Genomic DNA, 16,235 nt, shown 5'->3' on the forward strand with positions numbered 1-16,235 from the left:
GCGATGGATGACTCAATGGACATGCGCACAAGTCGCCGCCACTACTGTTTGGTTAGACTTGAAACAACCAGCTGGGATGAACCGCTGGCCGGATTATTGACACAAATTATACGGAGTCATTTATGACCCGCCATGATCGACCTCAAGCTTCCGTGGATTTGCATTGCGTTATCAACGCCAAGGATATACAATGATTGTTGCGAAGATCATTAACTCGCCACCTTGCTTCCAGTTTCAACATATGACAGCGGTCCACTGTTCAGCTATATGCCGGTTTATATCAGGGCCAAGTATGAAGAATCTCAGGCCAACTCCTCGAGTCGTCTTGAGACTCGGGGGCTACGATGACATGACTCAGCAAATCTTGCGAGTTTCAGCAAAATTTAAGAACCCCAGGACGATGGAGGGAAAGATAACCCGGTCCCAGAGGCTACTGTTATATTGATGAAAATTTAAAGACCGTCAGAAAATTTCCGGCTTAGAAAGTATATGACAGTTACAAAATCCCGGCTCAATGAAGAAGTTCTGGGTCATCAGAAAGGATTTCGGTTTAAAATCTGGCTCAAGGGAAGTCAGTCTCACTGAGGATCTCAAATATCCGGTTTAGAATCCGGTTCAAGGGAAATCTGTCTCCCACAAGGCTCTGAAGCTCTCAAATATCTGGTTTACAATCTGGTTCAAGGGAAATCTGTCTCCCACAAAGCCCTGAAGCTCTCAAATCCGGTTTAAGAATTTTCGGTTCAAAAAAGAATTAATCTCTCGCAAGTTCGAGTTTAAAGGCCGTCAGAAATATTCCGGCTCACAATGATGCTTCCGGTTTATAGTCCGGTTTAAGGGAAATCCCGTCTCCCACACAGCACTGAAGCCCTTAGTATCTGGTTCATCCGGTTTAAGAGGAAATCTCTTGCAAAGCTCTGACGCTCTCAATATCCGGTTCAAGAAGAATTTATCTCTTGCAAAAAGTTAAAGGTTGCCGAAGAGAACCTGCTGCCATGATGCGCGGTTCAAACATGGGTATCCTGCCTTATTGGCTTATCATATTATTGATCACTTGGGGCTTGGTTGTATTCGAACCATAGCTACACCTCTTGATCGGCTCAAGGCCAAAAGAAAATTACTTAGGGGCCAAACAGAGTGTTGCAAAAGCACAACTCAAACATAGGCACCCACTGAGCATAGCTCAAAATATTGCTTGGGGATTCTTTGCTATCGCAATGAACAAAGAATCTACACTTGTAATAGGCTATCAAGCCATGACTTGGAAGCCTGGTGTATACACCTAAAACCCCGGGTTAGCCTGCCTTTTTAAGTAAGTTACTCCGCCCAGGTAAACCTGGTATGACCCGTCGAACTTTGACAAGTTACTCTGATAAGACCCTGAACTTGTCAAGTTAAAACGACGATTGGTTAAGGATTGAGGACCATCTTAAAAGGCTTTGCAAAATGGTTTAACTCAGTGGCCTGGCAGCCCATGAAAAGCCTCGAATTTGGGGCCTGGCAGCCCGTGAAAAGCCTCGACTACAAGTTTTCATATGCTTTTATTTGCAAGTTTTTTCTCCTTTGATGAGATTTATAATGTTTTGGTAAACCGGCGTTCATTAAACCTGGCTTGACTTTCAACTACAAGTTGTCAATACATGATCAATTATAATCCGGCGCCTATTAACCCGGTCTGGTTTTGACTATAAGTCACCAGTGTTATATATGGATAATCTGGTGTTTATCACAACACGGTACAGTTTATCATAAACCGGCAAAATATGGGAGGAGTTATCAGTACTCAAGATTTGGGTTATCACCCTTACTACAAAAAGTTGGTAAACCAACAATGTGATTCAATGTCACAGGTATGATATATTTCATATTTGATTATTCTTAAGTGCAGCCTTGGTTATAAACCCGGGTTATATGTTGGGCATTATGACCCGTCCGGCGGTAAACCGCCAAGACACTTTAAACTTGATTGCATGCAGAAACAGGTTGAATAAAGCATGATTATAAATCACCGACGTTTATTAATCCGGCCTGGCTTTCGACTATAAGTCGCCAGTATAATGATAAATTATCCAGTGTTTATTAACCCGGGCCGGCTTGGGATTATAAGTCGTCAGTATATATTTGGATTGCGCCATTGGAATCATGCGCTCATAAATCATTGGATTATATTATTCAAAACTTCAAATAGCCAACATGGCTGGATTTTATTATGGTTATCAGTAGCCAGTATTATGATTAAGGTTTTCAAAGTCGCTTTAGCGCAATGGCTATTATATTATCAATGGATATGATTTATTATACAATTGAAGGAATAGTCCTGAGTCGCTGCAGGCTTACGACCCGGCACTTGGGGGCTACATTATTCAAATTGAGATTACATCAAATATGCAAGTCCCATGTCACTGCCAGCATGCACCATGGCACTTGGGGGCTAATGCAAAGTCATTTTTACTGGCCTTATTGAAGACCCGACTCATCACATCATAATGAGCCAGCCCTTGGGGGTTACCAATTGCTCCTGTCAAAAATTTAAGGTACACAAGTCTTAATCCATTATATTGAAGGATCCACTGCTCAGTTGGTAAAGCACAAAGCTCTTAACCTTGTGGACGTGGGTTCAAGCCCCATGATGGGGGTTACATTATATGATGTTCTTTTCAAAGAAGTATATATAAAGTACCAGCTCAATATTATCTTACTGAGCCGGCCCTTGGGGGCTACACGTTATTGTTCAAGTCTACATGATCATATTTATAAAGTCCCTGCTCATTATTGTATAATGACCTGGCCCTTGGGGGCTACACTGGTTGAAGTTTTTATGAGTATAAGGCAATTACAAGTCCCAGGTTGCTGCAAGCATGACAACCCGGTACTTGGGGGCTACATATATGGAGTATTAAGTTTTTACTAGTGACTAAGATGAACAACATGGATTTCTTCAAAGTGGCAGTAATTATATGGAAACAAGTCTCAAATCATCACTTTGTTCTGTTCAAGACTTGGGGGCTACAGGTAATATGGATATAAGGGAGAAATATCTTCCAATTTTTAGTTTTGAGTTAACCAGATTGACCCGGTGTCTGCAACAATTATGACTCGGCGTCACCAACAATTATTGACCCGGCGTCACCAATCATTATGACTCGGTGTCTGCAACAATCATAACCCGGCGTCATCAATAATCATGAACCGGCGTTGGCAACAATCATGAACCGACGTTGGCAACAATCATGACCCGGAATTATCAGTTTTTATAACCCGACGATTTTGGAAATCATAGATCGGCAAGTTCAATATTTTCAAGCCGACTGAATATCAGTTGAATATTTGAAGACTAATATTTTTGTCAAGTCAGAGCATTGAAGGCCGAGTCAAATGGATTCTTTATTTACAATATTTTTTCTACAAGCAAATTGATTACGAAGCTGGTCTACTGACCCAGATTTTCTAGAAGAAGGAAATAACAAGGACTTAAGATCAGATGCCGGCTTACAAGAATATTTAACCCGGAGCGCAACCTGTCAAATTCGTTCTTGTGTTTATGTTGCAGGATCAGTTTAACATGGATAAATCCAAATTAAACTGGGGGCTAATGTCGGGGATATACCCCGCGGTATAAACAGCCGGATGTATGACCCGGCTGGAGTTTGGCGATTCACTGGCGACCCGCTTGGACCTGGCGGTTTACGATTCATTGGTAATCTGGCAGGCGGGTCAGAGGAGCGACAAGACCCGGTGGCCCAACGGGCGGTTCATGAAAGGCCGGCTCATACAAGGGGTTAAGACCCGGACTTGTATCCGGTTTGTATTAGAAGGTAGACTAGTCCTAATCCTAATAGGACTCCACATGTAACCCGCCCCTTCAACTTATATAAGGAGGTGCAGGGCTCCCCAAAGAGGGACAAGCCAGAAGAAACAATCTCTAGGGCTAGACACAAGAGCCGGTTTACGGGCGATTCCCTCATGAGCATAATGAGACCTAGCCACAAACAACATGTAGGGTTGTTACCGGATGATGTTTCCCGGGTCCCGAAGTTGTCTAAACCCTTGTCTTTTGTTGCGTCTCTCGATTCCGCTCAACCCCTCTCAAGCTACCACGTAGATGCGTTGGCCTCACGACTAAGTCCTTACACTAGGATATCTGACGTGACAAAACCACAACACAGGGCAAGAGAACTTTTGCTCTCCGGCGGAGCGATTCAGCCGAGGATACTTCCCTCCAGGAGGGAAAATTGAAGTCTTCATCTGTTGGGTTCTACGGTAGGGTGCGTTGACTGCAAATTAAAAATTCCTACGCGCAAAACAACAAAGAACATGCTACGGGAGATAGATCACAGATCGTTACCACTAGATGCGCAGTGCCGTGCAGCGGAAGAAGAGTTGGGGAAGTGCATCCGCGCGGTTCGTCTCCTCCTCGTCCGATCTCCCTCGATCAGCCGGCCATCGGCTCCCGCGTACTGGTTCGCCGGAGCGGCGCAAGTGCACCGCCTCTAACGGTATCCGCGCGTGCAGGAGGAATACAGTGCCGCGGACTACTAGATCCGACCACACAGTCGGCGGCGAGTGGAGGTGGCTATTCGCAACACATGCAAAACCTAGTGACAGCACCGAAGCGATCAACCAAATGAGTGTGCCGCATCCCCACTATATATAGGCATCCGTAGCAGGCTCAACACTTGGGCCTCGCATGGATCCTAAAGCCCAAAGTCTGTTCGGCCTGGATCTGAGTCCGAGTAGGATCACATCCGACTCGTGAAGTCGTGTCCAGCCTCACAGGTTCCTTCCCTTAAGCACACGACCTCTTAGGTTCTCATTCACTTGGTCGTGAGTCAGATCACATCCGGCTTGTCTAGTCGGTAGCGGCCTCTAGCAAAGCGTGCCGACTCCAAGTGTCCGATGAAGCTGGTTAGGCAAACCTGTACAACGTGTCACACTTCTATTCCCTTTGCACATGATATATGTTGTCGGACTCAAGGCGAGTCTGTCATCCTTGTGCTAGCCCGGCCTCTTCCTCGTTCCAGTGATGCCGACCACAGATCAGATTATCTCATAATCCTTGTCGCATGGCCATGCTTATCTTGGTCGGATCACACGAGGGGCCCAGAGTATATCTCTCCCGGTCGGAGGGGCAAATCCCATCTTGCTCGACCATGTCTCGCAGCATGGGTCTGGACAAGCCTGAAACCTACCTTTGTAACTACCCAGTCACGGAGTAGCGTTTGGTCGGCCCAAAGCAGGTCTGTCGCCATCCCAAGTACATGTGCCAGCTCAGGTCTTAGGACATAGAATGTATGTTGTACTAGAAACTCACAGATGACATATCAATGTGTCTCATAGTTGGGTCTGTCCGACACAGACCTTATCTCGACTCGGATCCCACCATGTCGAATCCGACCAGATCCTTCCGAGCCCATATTATCAGGTTAGCATCTAATGCTCCATGGCTAGTGAGACCGAGCCATCCACCGTGTCATATGCTAGTCTAGTTGGCTACGCGTCCACACAACCCTTTCGACTAGGGACCTTTTAGGATAGTCATCATACAATGCATAGTCCCACAAAAAAGTCACGTACTTGCTGTTAGACATCATTGATAATGTTCAAGGACTATCTTTATTCATAAACACATAGGAAATATCATCATACATGATTGCCTCTAGGCCGTATCTCTAACATCATCATCACCAACGCTCTCCTCATCATGGGAATCATCATCTTCATCAAAATCTTCACCAACACCATCTCATCTATAAACCTTAGTTCATCTCCTGTGTTCAATCTTCGTATCAAACCTCAGAGTGGTACCTGGGGTGCTAGTAGTGTTGATTACATCTTATAGTTGATGCTAGTTGGTTTACTTGGTGGAAAATTATTATGTTTAGAATGTCATGTTGGGGAACGTAGTAATTTCAAAATTTTCCTACGCACATGCAAGATCATGGTGATGCATAGCAACGAGAGGGGAGAGTGTCGTCCACATACCCTTGTAGACCGTTAAGCGGAAGCGTTATGACAACGCGGTTGATGTAGTCGTACGTCTTCACGATCGACTGATCCTCAGTACCGAACGTACGGCACCTCCGCATTCAGCACACGTTCAGCTCGGTGACGTCCCGCGAACTCACGATCCAGTAGAGCTCGAGGGAGAGTTTCGTCAGCACGACGACGTGGTGACGATGTTGATGAAGCTACCGTCGCAGGACTTCGCCTATGCACCGCTACGATATGACCGAGGTGGATTATGGTGGAGGGGGGCACCGCACACGGCTGGGAGAGATCAATGATCAACTTGTGTCTCTGGGGTGCCCCCTGCCCCCGTACATAAAGGAGCTAGGGGGAGGCGGCCGGCCAAGGAGGAGGGCGCGCCAAGGGGGGAGTCCTACTCCCACCGGGAGTAGGACTCCTCTTTTCCTAGTAGGAGTAGGAGAAGGGGGAAGGAGGAGAGAGAGGGGAAGGAAAGGGGGGCGCCACCCCCTCCTTGTCCAATTCAGACTAGAGGGGGAGGGGGCGCGCGGCCTGCCCTGGCCGCCCCTCCTCTTCTCCACTAAGGCCCATTAGGCCCAATATACTCCCCGGGGGGTTCCGGTAACCCCCCGGTACTCCGGTATATGCCCGAAACCTCCCTAAACACTTCCGGTGTCCGAACATAGTCATCCAATATATCGATCTTTATGTCTCGACCATTTCGAGACTCCTCGTCATGTCCGTGATCATATCCGGGACTCCGAACTACCTTCGGTACATCAAAACATATAAACTCATAATACCGATCGTCACAGAACTTTAAGCGTGCGGACCCTACGGGTTCGAGAACTATGTAGACATGACTGAGACACGTCTCCGGTCAATAACCAGTAGCGGAACCTGGATGCTCATATTGGTTCCTACATATTCTACGAAGATCTTTACCGGTCAAACCGCATAACAACATACGTTATTCCCTTTGTCATCGGTATGTTACTTGCCCGAGATTCGATCGTCGGTATCTCAATACCTAGCTCAATCTCGTTACCGGAAAGTCTCTTTACTCGTTCTGTAATGCATCATCCCGCAACTAACTCATTAGTCACATTGCTTGCAAGGCTTATAGTGATGTGCATTACCGAGAGGGCCCAGAGATACCTCTCCGACAATCGGAGTGACAAATCCTAATCTTGATCTATGCCAACTCAACAAGTACCATCGGAGACACCTGTAGAGCACCTTTATAATCACCCAGTTACATCGTGACGTTTGGTAGCACACAAAGTGTTCCTCCGGTAATCGGGAGTTGCATAATCTCATAGTCATAGGAACATGTATAAGTCATGAAGAAAGCAATAGCAGTAAACTAAACGATCAAGTGCTAAGCTAACGGAATGGGTCAAGTCAATCACATCATTCTCCTAATGATGTGATCCCGTTAATCAAATGACAACTCATGTCTATGGCTAGGAAACTCAACCATCTTTGATCAACGAGCTAGTCAAGTAGAGGCATACTAGTGACACTATGTTTGTCTATGTATTCACACATGTATTATGTTTCCGGTTAATACAATTCTAGCATGAATAATAAACATTTATCATGATATGAGGAAATAAATAATAACTTTATTATTGCCTCTAGGGCATATTTCCTTCAGTCTCCCACTTGCACTAGAGTCAATAATCTAGATTACACAGTAATGATTCTAACACCCATGGAGTCTTGGTGCTGATCATGTTTTGCTCGTGGAAGAGGCTTAGTCAATGGGTCTGCAACATTCAGATCCGTATGTATCTTGCAAATCTCTATGTCTCCCACCTGGACTTGATCCCGGATGGAATTGAAGCGTCTCTTGATGTGCTTGGTTCTCTTGTGAAATCTGGATTCCTTTGCCAAGGCAATTGCACCAGTATTGTCACAAAAGATTTTCATTGGACCCGATGCACTAGGTATGACACCTAGATCGGATATGAACTCCTTCATCCAGACTCCTTCATTTGCTGCTTCCGAAGCAGCTATGTACTCCGCTTCACACGTAGATCCCGCCACGACGCTTTGTTTAGAACTGCACCAACTGACAGCTCCACCGTTCAATGTAAACACGTATCCGGTTTGCGATTTAGAATCGTCCGGATCAGTGTCAAAGCTTGCATCGACGTAACCATTTACGACGAGCTCTTTGTCACCTCCATAAACGAGAAACATATCCTTAGTCCTTTTCAGGTATTTCAGGATGTTCTTGACCGCTGTCCAGTGATCCATTCCTGGATTACTTTGGTACCTCCCTGCTAAGCTAATAGCAAGGCACACATCAGGTCTGGTACACAGCATTGCATACATGATAGAGCCTATGGCTGAAGCATAGGGAACACTTTTCATTTTCTCTCTATCTTCTGCAGTGGTCGGGCATTGAGTCTGACTCAACTTCACACCTTGTAACACAGGCAAGAACCCTTTCTTTGCTTGATCCATTTTGAACTTTTTCAAAACTTTGTCAAGGTATGTGCTTTGTGAAAGTCCAATTAAGCGTCTTGATCTATCTCTATAGATCTTGATGCCCAATATATAAGCAGCTTCACCGAGGTCTTTCATTGAAAAACTCTTATTCAAGTATCCTTTTATGCTATCCAGAAATTCTATATCATTTCCAATCAGCAATATGTCATCCACATATAATATTAGAAATGCTACAGAGCTCCCACTCACTTTCTTGTAAATACAGGCTTCTCCAAAAGTCTGTATAAAACCATATGCTTTGATCACACTATCAAAACGTTTATTCCAACTCCGAGAGGCTTGCACCAGTCCATAAATGGATCGCTGGAGCTTGCACACTTTGTTAGCTCCCTTTGGATCGACAAAACCTTCCGGTTGCATCATATACAACTCTTCTTCCAGAAATCCATTCAGGAATGCAGTTTTGACATCCATTTGCCAAATTTCATAATCATAAAATGCGGCAATTGCTAACATGATTCGGACAGACTTAAGCATCGCTACGGGTGAGAAAGTCTCATCGTAGTCAACTCCTTGAACTTGTCGAAAACCTTTCGCAACAAGTCGAGCTTTGTAGACAGTAACATTACCGTCAGCGTCAGTCTTCTTCTTGAAGATCCATTTATTCTCTATGGCTTGCCGATCATCGGGCAAGTCAACCAAAGTCCACACTTTGTTCTCATACATGGATCCCATCTCAGATTTCATGGCCTCAAGCCATTTTGCGGAATCTGGGCTCACCATCGCTTCTTCATAGTTCGTAGGTTCACCTTGGTCAAGTAACATGACTTCCAGAATAGGATTACCGTACCACTCTGGTGCGGATCTTACTCTGGTTGACCTACGAGGTTCGGTAGTAACTTGATCTGAAGTTTCATGATCAAATCATTAGCTTCCTCACTAATTGGTGTAGGTGTCACAGGAACCGGTTTCTGTGATGAACTACTTTCCAATAAGGGAGCAGGTACAGTTACCTCATCAAGTTCTACTTTCCTCCCACTCACTTCTTTCGAGAGAAACTCCTTCTCTAGAAAGGATCCATTTTAGCAACAAATGTCTTGCCTTCGGATCTGTGATAGAAGGTGTACCCAACAGTTTCCTTTGGGTATCCTATGAAGACACATTTCTCCGATTTGGGTTCGAGCTTATCAGGTTGAAGCTTTTTCACATAAGCATCGCAGCCCCAAACTTTAAGAAACGACAACTTTGGTTTCTTGCCAAACCACAGTTCATAAGGCGTCGTCTCAACGGATTTAGATGGTGCCCTATTTAACGTGAATGCAGCCGTCTCTAAAGCATAACCCCAAAACGATAGCGGTAAATCAGTAAGAGACATCATAGATCGCACCATATCTAGTAAAGTACGATTACGACGTTCGGACACACCATTACGCTGTGGTGTTCCGGGTGGCGTGAGTTGCGAAACTATTCCGCATTGTTTCAAATGTAGACCAAACTCGTAACTCAAATATTCTCCTCCACGATCAGATCGTAGAAACTTTATTTTCTTGTTACGATGATTTTCCACTTCACTCTGAAATTCTTTGAACTTTTCAAATGTTTCAGACTTATGTTTCATTAAGTAGATATACCCATATCTGCTCAAATCATCTGTGAAGGTGAGAAAATAACGATACCCGCCGCGAGCCTCAACATTCATCGGACCACATACATCAGTATGTATGATCTCCAACAAATCTGTTGCTCGCTCCATTGTTCCGGAGAACGGCGTTTTAGTCATCTTGCCCATGAGGCATGGTTCGCAAGTACCAAGTGATTCATAATCAAGTGATTCCAAAAGTCCATCAGTATGGAGTTTCTTCATGCGCTTTACACCAATATGACCTAAACGGCAGTGCCACAAATAAGTTGCACTATCATTATCAACTCTGCATCTTTTGGCTTCAATATTATGAATATGTGTATCACTACTATCGAGATTTAATAAAATAGACCACTCTTCAAGGGTGCATGACCATAAAAGATATTACTCATATAAATAGAACAACCATTATTCTCTGATTTAAATGAATAACCGTCTCGCATCAAACAAGATCCAGATATAATGTTCATGCTCAACGCTGGCACCAAATAACAATTATTCAGGTCTAAAACTAATCCCGAAGGTAGATGTAGAGGTAGCGTGCCGACGGCGATCACATCGACTTTGGAACCATTTCCCACGCGCATCGTCACCTCGTCCTTAGCCAATCTTCGCTTAATCCGTAGTCCCTGTTTCGAGTTGCAAATATTAGCAACAGAACCAGTATCAAATACCCAGGTGCTACTGCGAGCATTAGTAAGGTACACATCAATAACATGTATATCACATATACCTTTGTTCACCTTGCCATCCTTCTTATCCGCCAAATACTTGGGGCAGTTCCGCTTCCAGTGACCAGTCTGTTTGCAGTAGAAGCACTCAGTATCAGGCTTAGGTCCAGACTTGGGTTTCTTCTCCTGAGCAGCAACTTGTTTGCTGTTCTTCTTGAAGTTCCCCTTCTTCTTCCCTTTACCCTTTTTCTTGAAACTGGTGGTCTTGTTGACCATCAACACTTGATGCTCCTTCTTGATTTCTACCTCCGCAGCCTTTAGCATTGCGAAGAGCTCGGGAATTGTCTTATCCATCCCTTGCATATTATAGTTCATCACAAAGCTCTTGTAGCTTGGTGGCAGTGATTGAAGAATTCTGTCAATGACACTATCATCTGGAAGATTAACTCCCAGTTGAATCAAGTGATTATTATACCCAGACATTATGAGTATATGTTCATTGACAGAACTATTCTCCTCCATCTTGCAGCCGTAGAACTTATTGGAGACTTCATATCTCTCAATCCGGGCATTTGCTTGAAATATTAACTTCAACTCCTGGAACATCTCATATGCTCCATGACGTTCAAAACGTCGTTGAAGTCCCGGTTCTAAGCCGTAAAGCATGGCACACTGAACTATCGAGTAGTCATCAGCTTTGCTCTGCCAGACGTTCTTAACGTCGTCAGTTGCATCTGCAGCAGGCCTGGCACCCAGCGGTGCTTCCAGGACGTAATTCTTCTGTGCAGCAATGAGGATAATCCTCAAGTTACGGACCCAGTCCGTGTAATTGCTACCATCATCTTTCAACTTTGCTTTCTCAAGGAATGCATTAAAATTCAACGGAACAACAGCACGGGCCATCTATCTACAACAACATAGACAAGCAAAATACTGTCAGGTACTAAGTTCATGATAAATTAAAGTTCAATTAATCATATTACTTAAGAACTCCCACTTAGATAGACATCCCTCGAATCATCTAAGTGATCACGTGATCCATCTCAACTAAACCATGTCCGATCATCACGTGAGATGGGGTAGTTTTCAATGGTGAACAACACTATGTTCATCATATCTACTATATGATTCACGCTTAGACCTTTCAGTCTCAGTATTCTGAGGCCATATCTGCATATGCTAGGCTCGTCAAGTTTAACCCGAGTATTCTGCGTGTGCAAAACTAGCTTACACCCGTTGTATTTGAACGTAGAGCTTATCACACCCGATCATCACGTGGTGTCTCGGCACGACGAACTTTCGCAACGGTGCATACTCAGGGAGAACACTTATACCTTGAAATTTAGTGAGAGATCATCTTATAATGCTACCGTCAATCAAAGCAGAATAAGATGCATAAAGGATAAACATCACATGCAATCAATATAAGTGATATGATATGGCCATCATCATCTTGTGCCTTTGATCTCCATCTCCAAAGCACCGTCATGATCACCATCGTCATCGGCGCGACACCTTGATCTCCATCGTAGCATCGTTGTCGACTCGCCAACTATTGCTTCTACGACTATCGCTACCGCTTAGTGATAAAGTAAAGCAATTACAGGGCGATTGCATTGCATACAATAAAGCGACAACCATATGGCTCCTACCAGTTGCCGATAACTCCGTTACAAAACATGATCATATCATACAATAAAATATAGCATCATGTCTTGACCATATCACATCACAACATGCCCTGCAAAAACAAGTTAGACGTACTTTACTTTGTTGTTGCAAGTTTTACGTGGCTGCTAGGGGCTGAGCAAGAACCGTTCTTACCTACGCATCAAAACCACAACGATAGTTCGTCAAGTTAGTGCTGTTTTAACCTTCTCAAGGACCGGGCGTAGCCACACTCAGTTCAACTAAAGTTGGAGAAACTGACACCCGCCAGCCACCTGTGTGCAAAGCACGTCGGTAGAACCAGTCTCGCGTAAGCGTACGCGTAATGTCGGTCCAGGCCGCTTCATCCAACAATACCGCAGAACCAAAGTATGACATGCTGGTAAGTAATATGACTTGTATCGCCCACAACTCACTGGTGTTCTACTCGTGCATATAATATCTACGCATAAACCTGGCTCTGATACCACTGTTGGGGAACGTAGTAATTTCAAAATTTTCCTACGCACACGCAAGATCATGGTGATGCATAGCAACGAGAGGGGAGAGTGTCGTCCACATACCCTTGTAGACCATTAAGCTGAAGCGTTATGACAACGTGGTTGATGTAGTCGTACGTCTTCACGATCAACCGATCCTCAGTACCGAACATACGACACCTCCGCGTTCAGCACACGTTCAGCTCGGTGACGTCCCGCGAACTCACGATCTAGTAGAGCTCGAGGGAGAGTTTCGTCAGCACGACGGCGTGGTGACGATGTTGATGAAGCTACCGTCGCAGGACTTCGCCTATGTACCGCCACGATATGACCGAGGTGGATTATGGTGGAGGGGGGCACCGCACACGGCTGGGAGAGATCAATGATCATCTTGTGTCTCTGGGGTGCCCCCTGCCCCCGTACATAAAGGAGCTAGGGGGAGGCGGCCGACCAAGGAGGAGGGCGCGCCAAGGGGGGAGTCCTACTCCCACCGGGAGTAGGACTCCTCTTTTCCTAGTAGGAGTAGGAGAAGGGGGAAGGAGGAGAGAGAGGGGAAGGAAAGGGGGGCGCCACCCCCCTCCTTGTCCAATTCAGACTAGAGGGGGAGGGGGCGCGCGACCTGCCCTGGCTGCCCCTCCTCTTCTCCGCTAAGGCCCATTAGGCCCAATATACTCCCCGGGGGGTTCCGGTAACCCCCTGGTACTCTGGTATATGCCCGAAACCTCCCGAAACACTTCCGGTGTCCGAACATAGTCATCCAACATATCGATCTTTATGTCTCGACCATTTCGAGACTCCTCGTCATGTCCGTGATCATATCCGGGACTCCGAACTACCTTCGGTACATCAAAACATATAAACTCATAATACCGATCGTCACAGAACTTTAAGCGTGCGGACCCTACGGGTTCGAGAACTATGTAGACATGACTGAGACACGTCTCCGGTCAATAACCAGTAGCGGAACCTGGATGCTCATATTGGTTCCTACATATTCTACAAAGATCTTGACCGGTCAAACCGCATAACAACATACGTTATTCCCTTTGTCATCGGTATGTTACTTGCCCGAGATTCGATCGTCGGTATCTCAATACCTAGCTCAATCTCGTTACCGGAAAGTCTCTTTACTCATTCTGTAATGCATCATCCCGCAACTAACTCATTAGTCACATTGCTTGCAAGGCTTATAGTGATGTGCATTACCGAGAGGGCCCAGAGATACCTCTCCGACAATCGGAGTGACAAATCCTAATCTTGATCTATGCCAACTCAACAAGTACCATCGGAGACACCTGTAGAGCACCTTTATAATCACCCGGTTACATCGTGACGTTTGGTAGCACACAAAGTGTTCCTCCGGTAATCGGGAGTTGCATAATCTCATAGTCATAGGAACATGTATAAGTCATGAAGAAAGCAATAGCAGTAGACTAAATGATCAAGTGCTAAGCTAACGGAATGGGTCAAGTCAATCACATCATTCTCCTAATGATGTGATCCCGTTAATCAAATGACAACTCATGTCTATGGCTAGGAAACTCAACCATCTTTGATCAACGAGCTAGTCAAGTAGAGGCATACTAGTGACACTATGTTTGTCTATGTATTCACACATGTATTATGTTTCCGGTTAATACAATTATAGCATGAATAATAAACATTTATCATGATATGAGGAAATAAATAATAACTTTATTATTGCCTCTAGGGCATATTTCCTTCATGTCAATCATATATTTATACCCATTGATCATGTTCAATATGATGAGTTGTGAGTAGTTCTATTTGTTCTTGAGGCATGAGAGAAGTCTTATTGCTAGTAATCATGTGAAGTTGATCACCGTACAATATTTGGATATTTTGTTGTGTTGTTCTTCCTCTAGTGGTGTTATGTGAACGTCAACTACATGATTCTTCACCATCTTTGCTCCTAGGGGAAGGCATTATGGATTTAGTTTGTAGATGATGGGTTACGGAAGTGATAGAAACCTAAACCCCAGTTTATGAATTGTTCCGTGAGAGGCTGTTTTGGATCCACATGTTTAATGCTATGGTTAGATTTATCTTAATTACTTCTCTTGTGTCTGCAGATCCTTGCATGGAGAGTATAATCATAAGTATGTATTTGTTCTAGTAAGGGCGATACTTTAGCTTTGGTCTACCCACATAACACTTATCAAGGCAATGAACGCAAAGTCAATGAATCGTGATCAAAGTAACTTGGCGATATTCCCATGTGCCCCCTAGAACGTTTTATTCACTACAAGAAATATCATCGGCTTGTCCTTAGCACAATTAAAGATTGGGCCACTTGTTCCACCTTACTACTTTTGTCACTTGTTTACTTGTTACCAGTTATCTTGCTATCACATTGCCTATCAAAACAAGCTTACAACACTTGCAGAGAAAACCTTGCTGAGAACTTCATATCAATTCCTTCTGCTCCTCATTGGGTTCGGCACTCTTACTTATCGAAAGGACTATGATTGATCCCCTATACTTGTGGGTTATCAAGACTCTTTTCTTACGCCGTTACCGGGGAGCGTAGCGCTCTTGGTAACTGGAATTTGTAAGGAAACTTTTATTATCATTAGTGCAGAACCGGGCTACAGCACCGGTTCGTAAGGGCCTTTAGTGTCGGTTCTGCAACCGACACTAAAGGGTGGGGACTAAAGGTCCCCCTCTTTAGTGCCGGTTCTGCACGAACTGCCGCTACAGGGCCACCACATGGCACGAGCCAGTGCCGGGGGCGGGGAGCCCTTTAGTACCGGTTGGTAACACCAACCGGTACTAAAATGTTTGGGGGTTTTGGTTTCATGATTTCTTTTTCCTTTAATTTTGTGTTTTCCATTTAATTCTTTTTCGTTTGCTGGTATTTTATGATACTACATATTGTACACGTTATGCATATATAAAAATAGAATTTTTCGTAGAACCGATCATATATATATACATATATATATATCATCGAATGTCTCACAACCACCATTATTCACACATACACATGTATATATATATATACAATTAGGTACATATACAATTTCTCCTACATGTTGCCTTGGTGCCTTCGGAGCACAATGACAATTGGGAGTGGTTCATGGGGGCGGTAGCGGGTAATAGTATTCTCCTTTGGGATCTATGACCTGGTCGAGCAAAAATCCTACTATTTCCTCTTGAAGTGCTCGTATGCACTCTGTTGGTAGTAGCTGGTCCCGCACGTCTTTGAACTGTTAAGAAGGAGATCAATATGCATGTGTATTAGTTGTGTGACTAGATATCGATAATCATGTAAAATTTGTGAATAGTGTTCTGGCAAACGTACCCATTGCTGTCTATCAGATTTGCTCCTTT

This window comes from Triticum aestivum, chromosome 3D (genome assembly GCF_018294505.1).
Source record: "Triticum aestivum cultivar Chinese Spring chromosome 3D, IWGSC CS RefSeq v2.1, whole genome shotgun sequence".
Lineage (NCBI taxonomy): Eukaryota > Viridiplantae > Streptophyta > Magnoliopsida > Poales > Poaceae > Triticum > Triticum aestivum.